The sequence below is a fragment of the Hippoglossus hippoglossus genome, chromosome 14 (assembly GCF_009819705.1).
Source record: "Hippoglossus hippoglossus isolate fHipHip1 chromosome 14, fHipHip1.pri, whole genome shotgun sequence".
Classification (NCBI taxonomy): Eukaryota; Metazoa; Chordata; class Actinopteri; order Pleuronectiformes; family Pleuronectidae; genus Hippoglossus; species Hippoglossus hippoglossus.
Window position 1 is genome coordinate 6,095,711 of NC_047164.1, and position 10,171 is coordinate 6,105,881.

Sequence of the window (10,171 nt, forward strand, 5' to 3'; positions counted from 1 at the left end):
CCTCTGCAGACTTATCCTCATTCATGCTCATCCAGTTAAGGTTGTTTGACCAATATTTCATCCAAATGTCTCATACTTAATCTCTGACTTGTGTTTTGTGTTTGCTTTGGGTTTATTTCTGGTCCGAATAAATCGAGAACCAAAATCCCCTAAAACAGTAAACGTATAACTTCACTTTGTCATGTTTATCTCCTAAATAAGGAGGAAGAAAAAGATCATTTCCCCACAATCATCTTCCACAATGATGGTGACATTAGTGTTGACTGATTCATGGCTCATAATATATACTCACTCACAAATCTTATCTAGGTCTGGGTAAATAGCTCAGTGTTATAGGGATCCACACATTTGATAAAATACATTTTCAAGAGTAAGGCAGGTATAGAGACTTGGAATAGAGAGAATGTTTCCTCTTTCATTCCCACTCCTCACCCTGAATGTCTGTTCTTGCTCTGTGTAACTTCAATATTGAATCTCTAATATTCAGCAAGGAAAGGAAATTTTTAAGATATGAAGAATTCTAAACAGAGTTTGGTGGATTTGTTGCAGCTGCAGCTGTTCTGGTTCAGGAAGCCGGGGATCATGGGTAATATCCACTGCTCAGTTGTGTTTCAGTTCAGTGAGAGTGAATACACAATGAGAGCTTTTCTCGACATGGAAACCACTTCACAAAATCACTGGGACATGGAGCCCGACAGAATTACACACACACAAGCAGCAATGCCAAAACAATTCATGACTTTATTGTGGCGTTACATCCTGGAACTGCAGTTTGTCCCATCGCTCAGCAAAGCACTGGTTACTGTACCTCACTGGGAAGCCTCCAGGAAGTTTGCTGTTTTGCTTTGTTAGTTTTGTTTGTGTTCAGGTAAAATGAAGAAAATACTGTAGATTGGAGGGCAGTGAACTTTTCGTTCCATTCATTACTTGTAAGCAAAGAGATTTGCTTTTCTCACTCCAGCTCCACACTTACTACGTGAACTTCTCATCCATGTGTGGGAAAGAAAGACCATCCATCATCCCTACTGCTTATCCTTTGAAGCATGCAGGGGGAGTGGAGCCAATCCCATCTGACATTTGGCGAGAAGCGGAATACAGGCTGGACAGGTCACCAGCAAATCGCAAGGCCAACAACAACAATCCACACTCACGTTCACACCAATTAACCTAAGATGCATGCTTTTGGACTGTGGGAGAAAACTGGAGTACCTGGAAAAAAACCCACACAGACATAGGGAAAACATGAAAACTCAGGCAGACAGATTCAAACCTTCTTGCATTTAGAAAACATTGCCAACCACTTGTCCACTGTTTTCTTTAAATCTTTTTACTTACTTATAATGCATGATGTAACCTATATATCATCCAGAGAATGCACCACAAGTTCCTCATTACTAAAATGATTTCTATCATTCTTGTTTTGCAGCATTCGACCTGACACATGCTGGAAGGCAGTTCTCAGCAAGTAGTGTAGGAGCAGCTGATTCAGATGTGTTCTCAGAATGATCTGTCAGTTCATGTTTAGCCTTTAAATACCTTAAAGTTGTCAAACTCAATTTTAACTGGCAAACTAGATCAAGAAAATCACTCCTTAACGTTTCTGTGGTTATCTGTGAAAACTAAATACTAATTGACATTTAGTGTTTCATGTGATGAATTGAAGGCGACGGACCAAGTTTAAAATTATCTCCCTTAAATATGTGTGCAGCTGTTCTCTGCTGCAGAACAACTCTATTCAGTTTGATGGTAGGATTTTGAGATGTTTTCTTTGCTGCTGACCCCCCAAAACCCCCACTCCTGGTTCCACCTCCAGTTTGTCCCGGGTGTAGAGTTTACATGTTCTACTCTTGTCTGAGTTTTCTGCATCTGCTCCACGTTCCTCCCACAGTCCAAAGACATGCTGATTGGGGTCAGGTCAATCAGACACTCTAAATTCACCAGTGGTGTGAATGGTTGTTTGTCCCTGTATGTGGGACCTGTGCTGGGCTGACGACCTGTCCGGGCTGTAGCACGCCTCTCGTCCAATATCAGCTGGGATTGACTACAGCTCAGCTCCTTGACCTTTACAGTAAAAAGCAATATAGATAATGGACGAATGGATGGATGGTGATAGAACAATCAATGACTGATTAGCCACTGAGCCGAAGATGGTTGCCACTTTAGACGTGTATATCCATGCAGTCCAATCCGTGTCAAGCACACACACACACATGTTTAAGGGTGTGTGTGCTCACCCTGTATATACTGTACCTGTGTATTTGTATGTGAAACCATTAGTCTACCTGCCAAGGCCAGGGCCTCTCTAATCTGTTAACATCTGGCCACAGTTGACTGCATGGAAGCAGTGACAGATGCAGCCTGACATATTCTAGAACTATTATTTTAAAAGTGTGTGTGGCTGTGGGTTTGTGTTTTATCCATATGCTTCTGTCTTGGTCGAGAGAGAGATCTATTTATGGCTATTTATTTTGTTGTAAACACTGTGCTGCCTAAGAAGGGACAAACCAGCCAGAAAAATGAGAACTTCATCTATCACGGTTTATTCTTTCCATTTGACTTGAGGCAGTGAGAATAACCGGGGGAAGAGATGCTTTTATTTTGGTTCAAACGGGTCGTTACCGAGGCTTTTTGGTGCAACTCGCAAAAGAAAGTGACTTCTGTTGCCGAGTAACTTTGTCAATGAGATGCAAATCCATGCAGCACTGGGGAGGGAAAAAAAGCGCTGAGAGCTGGGCTACTACACACACACACGCACACACACACACACGCACACACACACACACACAGGCCCACACACATTAAAGCCCAACTTTTTTCTTCCAATGCTTCAAACGTGCCTGTGCCTCGAGACACTGTGTTGTAAAAATGCCTTTCTTTGTGATCAGTCACCATCGGTGTCGGCAGCAGCACAGCAGCCGTCTGGGCAACCCCCTGCACAAATTGAATCAAGCCAATCAGCCTCTCAAAATCCAATCATTCTGCAATACAGGTATTCTGTGTGGGCATTATTCAGTTACAGAAGATTTGTCTTCCAAAACACGTTTTATCCATTACGCTGTTGAAATATATCATAACCAAAAGTTTTTTGTTTGACTCGGTAGTGGAATTGAAGTGAATGGGATTAAGTTTGCAATTATATAATTTTCACAATGAATTTGTAAATGTGGGGACAATTTCATGCTGGTGAGGAGAATTCAGGAGACAGTCACAGCTGCAGTTGTACTGTCGTGAGCGATTCATTCATTTGTGATGTCAGTTATCTTAGAAATGTTCTGTCACTTTGACACTGCTCCTTGTGATGTGTAACTAATACTGGGTTCAGGCAACACCAGTATTTTTTTAGATGGACAGTGAGTCAGATGAGTTGCACGTTACATGTTCTTCTTCTTCTTCTTCTTCTTCTTCTTCTTCTTCTTCTTCTTCTTCTTCTTCTTCTTCTTCTTCTTCTTCTTTTTCTTCTTAACTTTCATCACACAGACCAAAACATCAACACCCTTCTAAACATACAATACAAACAAAAGACAATAATCACAAAGGAAAAAAAATGAGAGACATACTACAGAGTTACAGCATATAGTAATCGATCATTCAGTAAATAAATCAAGCATATGGTGAGGATAGGCCGGAATGGGTATCACACAAAATGTTGGGTTTCATTCGGGAAAGTTAAGGGGCTATAAATTGGGGCCTAGGTGCTCTCACATTTTTCATGAAAACCTTGCGTGTTGCTCCGACGCCTCTCAAGATGTATCCCTGAAACTAGTTCCATTAACCATCTGGAGAAACACGGAGCACTGGTAGCTTCCTTGTTACAAGTTCACAGACATGGAATCAAACATGATTCCTACTTGTTTGTAGTTGTGCCCTGAAGAGTGCGCTGTGCGTCTGTGGGTCAACGCCATGGAGAAGAAGTTGCTGTAAAAGTTGTTCCCATGTGTTGGACTTTCATCCCATGGCACTGAACTCGTTGTCTTCTTCTAGAGGCATAGTTCCTTCTCAATGTGACAGATTTACAACAGCGGTTTCTGAGAATGGTCAGAAGAAAATGCAAATGAAGGCAAGTTTCCACCCACTGCTACATACAGTACAATTATGCAAATGTTTGGAGTTGAGAGCTTTGAGATAAGCAGCTGGTGGCACTGATTCTGTCATTAAAACATTGCAGAGGACAAAGAGGATGCGACAATTAAATCTCAAATTATGGAAAACAATGGAATCACACACACACACACACACACACACACACACACACACATATGAGCTTTGTCTGATCCTTGCATTAGTTTCCTGTCTTTTTGTACAAACACTATGGCATCATATTTTTAGTGACATTTTTCGACAATTTTCCTCCATAAGCTCGTGATCACAGTCACTGTCACCTCTCAGTGATTGGAGTGTCACACTGCGTTTTGCTTTGCTCCGCAGATCTGGTGAAGGTGACGGCGACGTCAAACAAGATATTGATCCAACTTGTGTGTTTTTGTGTGTTTGTGAATTTATGTGTGGGCACTCCTGTTGTTCTAGTCCACCCCAACATCGATTTCTCAAAAAACTTTATAGTATCTGTGAACTGCAGGTCATTCTTTGATAGTAGCCCTCGGGGCATGTTCGGAATTAACCAATTTCACTTAACTAGGTAAATATTTGGTCTCTCTCTCTCTCTCTCTCTCTCTCTCTCTCTCTCTCTCTCTCTCTCTCTGTGTGCGCTTGGGATCTATTTAACAAATATTAGTAGATCGATTCTCATCTGTATGGAAGCCTTCCGCATGTGAAGGTTGAGTCCTCCTTTTTTTCTGTAATGCAGCTCATCAACATGAGGTGACAGTGTTGATTTGGCGATGGATCAATCGGACAGGATACTGTCACACCACGAGATGATGAGGAATCTCAACTTCAGTTCATCACATGTTTGCTGATGCCATCTTAGAATCATTTTGTCTGGTAAGCTTAGTGATTTTGTACAAGGTCTTTCTAGAATTGTTTGGGTAATGATTTCCTTTTGGTTGATGATGGATATGTATCACTGAAAATGTGTCCTGTACACATTTTTGTTGTTGAAAGAAGCCCGGCTAGCTCAGTTCGGTAGAGCATGAGACTCTTAATCTCAGGGTCGTGGGTTCGAGCCCCACGTTGGGCGGTGAAGCTTTTAAGTGGAGCATTCTATCTTGATGATATAGTGATGCCAAGAGTAAAAACTGCAAAACATTTGACGTTTTCCCAGAGCATGCAACGGATCTGCTTCTTCATGTGGACAAAGACATATGCTAAGTGGTCCTGCTAGGTCAGCTACCGCAACATGTGATCAAATATGTTTAAGGCAAAACTATGCTTAGGTAATGATTTTCTGATGATGAAAAACAGATACTTATAACTGAAAATGTGTCCTGTGCGCACAACTTTCTTGGGTGGTCTGATTTGTGTCAGTGTAAGAAGCCCGGCTAGCTCAGTTCGGTAGAGCATGAGACTCTTAATCTCAGGGTCGTGGGTTCGAGCCCCACGTTGGGCAGTGAACTTTTTAAGTGGAACATTATTTGCCCCCCCCTCTGAACAAATACAGTTGTTTCAAATTGAAATCTACCCTGATGACATAGCGATGCCAAGAGTAAAAACTGCAACAGATTGCATGTCTTCCCAAAGCATGGTATGGATTTGCTTGTTCATGTGGGCAAAGACGTATGCTAAGTGGTCCTGCTAGCTCAGTTATGGGCTAAAGATGTTTATGGCAAAATTATGTTTGGGATATGAGTTTCTGTTGATTGATGATTTGATATTTATAATGGAAAATGTTTCTTTTGCAAACAACTTTCTTGTATGGTGTGATGGTTTTGTGATAGAAGCCCGGCTAGCTCAGTTCGGTAGAGCATGAGACTCTTAATCTCAGGGTCGTGGGTTCGAGCCCCACGTTGGGCGGTGAAATCTTTAAGTGGAGCAATATTTGCCCCCTTCGCCTCTCGGGACAAATAAAATTGTTTTAAATTTAAATCTACCCTGATGCCATAGCGATGCCAAGAGTAAAAACTGCAACACATTGGACGTCTTCCCAGAGCATGGTATTTATAATGCAAAATGTGTCTTGTGCACAGGACTTTCTTGTTTGGTGTGATTTTCTTTGTTGACAGAAGCCCGGCTAGCTCAGTTCGGTAGAGCATGAGACTCTTAATCTCAGGGTCGTGGGTTCGAGCCCCACGTTGGGCGGTTAAGTTTTTAGGTGGAGCATTTTATCCTGATGGCAGAGGGGCGCCAAGAGTAAAAACTGCAACACATTGGATGTCTTCCCAGAGCATGCACTGGATCTGCTTGTTGTATGCTAATTGGTCCTGCTAGCTGAGCTATCGCAACATGTGGTCAAAGATGTTTAAGGCAAAACCATGCTTGGGTAATGATTTTCTGTTGATGAAAGACAGATAATTATAACTGAAAATGTGTCCTGTGCGCACAACTTTCTTGTTTGGTCTGATTTGTTTAAGTAAGAGAAGCCCGGCTAGCTCAGTTCGGTAGAGCATGAGACTCTTAATCTCAGGGTCGTGGGTTCGAGCCCCACGTTGGGCGGTGAACTTTTTAAGTGGAGCATTATTTGCCCCCCTCGCCTCTCGGGACAAATAAAGTTGTTTTAAATTTAAATCTACCCTGATGACATAGCAACGCTAAGAGTAATAACTGCAACAGATTGCATGTCTTCCCAAAGCATGGTATGGATGTGCTTGTTCATGTAGACAAAGACGTATGCTAAGTGGTCCTGCTAGGTCAGCTACCGCAACATGTGGTCAAAGATGTTAAGTGCAAAACTATGCTTGGGTAATGATTTTCTGTTGATGAAAGACAAATAATTATAACTGAAAATGTGTCCTGTGCGCACAACTTTCTTCTTTGGTCTGATTTGTTTTCTTGAAAGAAGCCCGGCTAGCTCAGTTCGGTAGAGCATGAGACTCTTAATCTCAGGGTCGTGGGTTCGAGCCCCACGTTGGGCGGTGAAGCTTTTAAGTGGAGCATTCTATCTTGATGATATAGCGATGCCAAGAGTGAAAACTGCAACTGATTGGATGTCTTCCCAGAGCATGGTATGGATGTGCTTAGTCACATGGAGCAAAATTGTGCCTCTTGCTTTGGATTTAGTCCTCTCATTTTTCTTAATGTGGTCAAACAGAGTTTAGAACAATACACTATCTGTAAACCAGTCATCTCCTGGGATATGTATCTTGTCTCTTCATTTTCAATATGGCCAACTTGATCTAAAAGATGATCCGTGTCACCCAATCACTGTATGGATATATGTCAACGGGAGAAGGCCCACATTGAAATGTGCCATCAGAACAGATATATGGACTAAGAAATACTAAAAACATAATTCACAAAAGACAGAATCAATGGAACTCTAATGTGTGGGTGTGAGTGTGAATGTATGGAATGAATGTTTTCCAGCTCATTGGTTCGGTTCAACAGTCCATGTCTGTTTAATTCACTGCCACTGCTCTCATCAGCATTATTTCCAGCAGCTCTAGAAACTCACAGCAGTCAAAGGCGGCTAATAGTTGGTGAACAAAGAATCTTATAGCTTTACAAGATGAAATGAGTCCACGACCAACAACAGTTACTATTCTTTAACCTGTTAAACGGTTTACAAATGATAATGTTCACAAACTCTGATCCAATCACATTAAGGAGCGACTCCATTAGCTCCACCTTTGCTACAAGGGAGTCAGAATTTCAGTTGTTTAGCCAGAAAAACCCGATTTAGCAGAAGCAAAGCCAATTTGATGCAGATGAGTCAGCAGAGGTAATAGCAAAGTGACATATGTTTGCACAGAACAACAAGGCGCAGATCTATTGTGAGAGGCGGATGTGTGTGATGGATCTGTCCTTGTTTTTTTGAAAAATGTTTTGTGTGTATTTGTGATGTTAGAGGATTCAATATAGACTTATATTTATTTGTATAGAACGATCAAATTCTCCTTAAAGTTGCAGATTTTAATGGATGCAACTGTGTGTGTGTGTGTGTGTTTGTTTTGGCTCAACCTCCAAAATCCTCAGGCTGTTCATTTCATCATCTGAGATTTGGCAGTCTTCTTCTTTGTGTATGTATATTTAGATATGAGAATGCATGCATGTGTGTGTGTTTGTGTGTGTCTGTCTTAAATGGGGTTTTAAGTGTAAGTATGCTAATATGTTTTTCTCTCTCTCTCTCTCTCTCTCTCTCTCTCTCTCTCTCTCTCTCTCTCACACACACACAAACACAAACACAAACACACACACACACACACACACACACACACACACACACACACACACACACACACATACACACTCCAGCGGTTTCTCTTGCTCCTCTGTTATGGCCTACTTCCTCCCTGATCACGTGACCAGCTGGCAGCAATGGTGATTAAGTGGGAGAACTGCAGGTCCAACGATGCTGGAGGGCACAACAGGTCCCAAGATGCCGAGGGGTACTTCTCTTTTTTCCTTGTCCCCTTGAGAATCCTCCTGTCAGTAATTAGCAAACACTGCCTCTGGCGAGTGCATGTGTGTGTGTGTGTGTGTGTGTGTGTGTGAGTTTGTAAAGGTGTTTGTCTGTGTGTGTGTGTGAGCTTGTAGATTTTTGTTGTGTGTCAAAGAGAATATTCTGACAAGCTGTTCACTGGTTTCAGTGTAAACCTCCAGTTGTGGCTTATTTGTCTGTTAAATACTTTGAATCTGCAAACACGACGTCAACACACTGTCAAGTCAAATCCCCCATTACAGAAATACCCTTGTTCTTTCCTCACAGCATTCTGTAGATGCTCTGGCCCGATTTAAAAAAAAGAGTTAAGTGTCTTGCTAAAGTGCCCTTTGACAGGACTCATGACTTCAGAGCAAGTTGGTTACTTTGTGCAGAGATTGAATCGGTGACATTTCAATTACACGATGATCTCCGCTGGTCCTCGGTCTCCTCACTGCAAATGCAACAATTCGACCAGACTCAGCTGAGAAAGCGGCTGCATGACCTTCCCAAGATATTGTTGCGACTGGACAAATTGTTTACATTACTTGTTATATGATGACCTCCACCACGGAGGTTAGATTTTCACCATCTTCCATTGGTTTGTTTGTTTGTCAGCAGGATCACACAAAATCTACAAAATGGATCTCAGCAAGACTTGTTGCAAGGATGGGACCTGGGCTGAGAAAGAACCCATTACATTAAAGCCCAGTTTCACTTTTTTCACTTTAACATTCAGAGATGCAGGATTTTTTTTACATGTTCACCAATTTCCCGGGGACAAATTCATGAATCTTGATGGAAACACACCAGGCACATGTTGGGGACAGACATCTATGAGGATAGGATTCTTTTCACTTGCTGTACGTAACAAACAGGGCTACAAACCTGTGACTACCACCATTATGTAGCTGAGATCATGTAGATTCAGAAGGGAATCAACAGTTTATGTGTATCTCCAATCATGAGAACTATGTTCCAACAAACATGACAGATCTGGTGCAGAATTTAAAGGGACTGTTGAGCCTTGGTGAAGGAATCTTAGTTGAGGAGTGATTCACTAGACAACTGGTCATAGTCACCATTGTAATTTAAATTAGCATGTCACTGAGTCGAGTGCGTACCTCCGCCAAGGCCCAACAGTCCCCTTATGAAACCACATTTAAATGCACTAGATCTGGTGCACACTCTCATAAATATCAGTCCCCTAAGAATGTTAGATTATTTTATATTATCTATATTAAGATCTATGAACTATTCTCTGAGAAATCAACTAAAATGTTTTTTTTGAAAAGGCCTACAATGTTAGAGAAAGTGCATGAGAAAAAACATCCTGGATCTGCACCAAAATTTAATTGGTTCTTCCCTGACCCTTAAAGGGATAGTTCACCCAAAAATGAAAAATCCCCTCATTATCTACTCACCACTCTGCCGATGGAGGGGTGGGTGAAGTGTTTGAGTCCAGTTTCAGCCAAATCCAATACAATTGAAGTAACTGGTGACTCCTTCTTCCAACGTAAAAAAAACAACAGAAAAGAATCCAACTCAAAACTACGTCATTTACACCATGTTATTAGTCTTATTTGCCCAATTAGTTCCCTCCTACTTACTGTTGCGGTTCTTGCCAGAACTGGCTGCAGTTACTTTTGGGTGAACCATCCCTTTAACACAAACTTCCACCAAGTCTAGTGGTAGTGT

At 41.7% G+C, this 10,171-nt stretch overlaps 6 non-coding genes across 6 annotated transcripts; all 6 read left to right on the forward strand.

Annotated features, from left to right (window-relative positions):
* Positions 1 to 5,063: 5,063 nt before the first annotated feature.
* trnak-cuu lies at positions 5,064 to 5,137 on the forward strand. The gene has a single exon. It is a non-coding gene; the product is annotated as a tRNA-Lys (tRNA).
* A 295-nt stretch (positions 5,138 to 5,432) lies between these two features.
* On the forward strand, positions 5,433 to 5,506 carry trnak-cuu. Its single transcript has one exon. It is a non-coding gene; the product is annotated as a tRNA-Lys (tRNA).
* A 330-nt stretch (positions 5,507 to 5,836) lies between these two features.
* Positions 5,837 to 5,910, forward strand: trnak-cuu. Its single transcript has one exon. It is a non-coding gene; the product is annotated as a tRNA-Lys (tRNA).
* Positions 5,911 to 6,121: 211 nt separating this feature from the next.
* On the forward strand, positions 6,122 to 6,195 carry trnak-cuu. Its single transcript has one exon. It is a non-coding gene; the product is annotated as a tRNA-Lys (tRNA).
* A 280-nt stretch (positions 6,196 to 6,475) lies between these two features.
* Positions 6,476 to 6,549, forward strand: trnak-cuu. The gene has a single exon. It is a non-coding gene; the product is annotated as a tRNA-Lys (tRNA).
* Positions 6,550 to 6,894: 345 nt separating this feature from the next.
* On the forward strand, positions 6,895 to 6,968 carry trnak-cuu. The gene has a single exon. It is a non-coding gene; the product is annotated as a tRNA-Lys (tRNA).
* Positions 6,969 to 10,171: the final 3,203 nt, after the last annotated feature.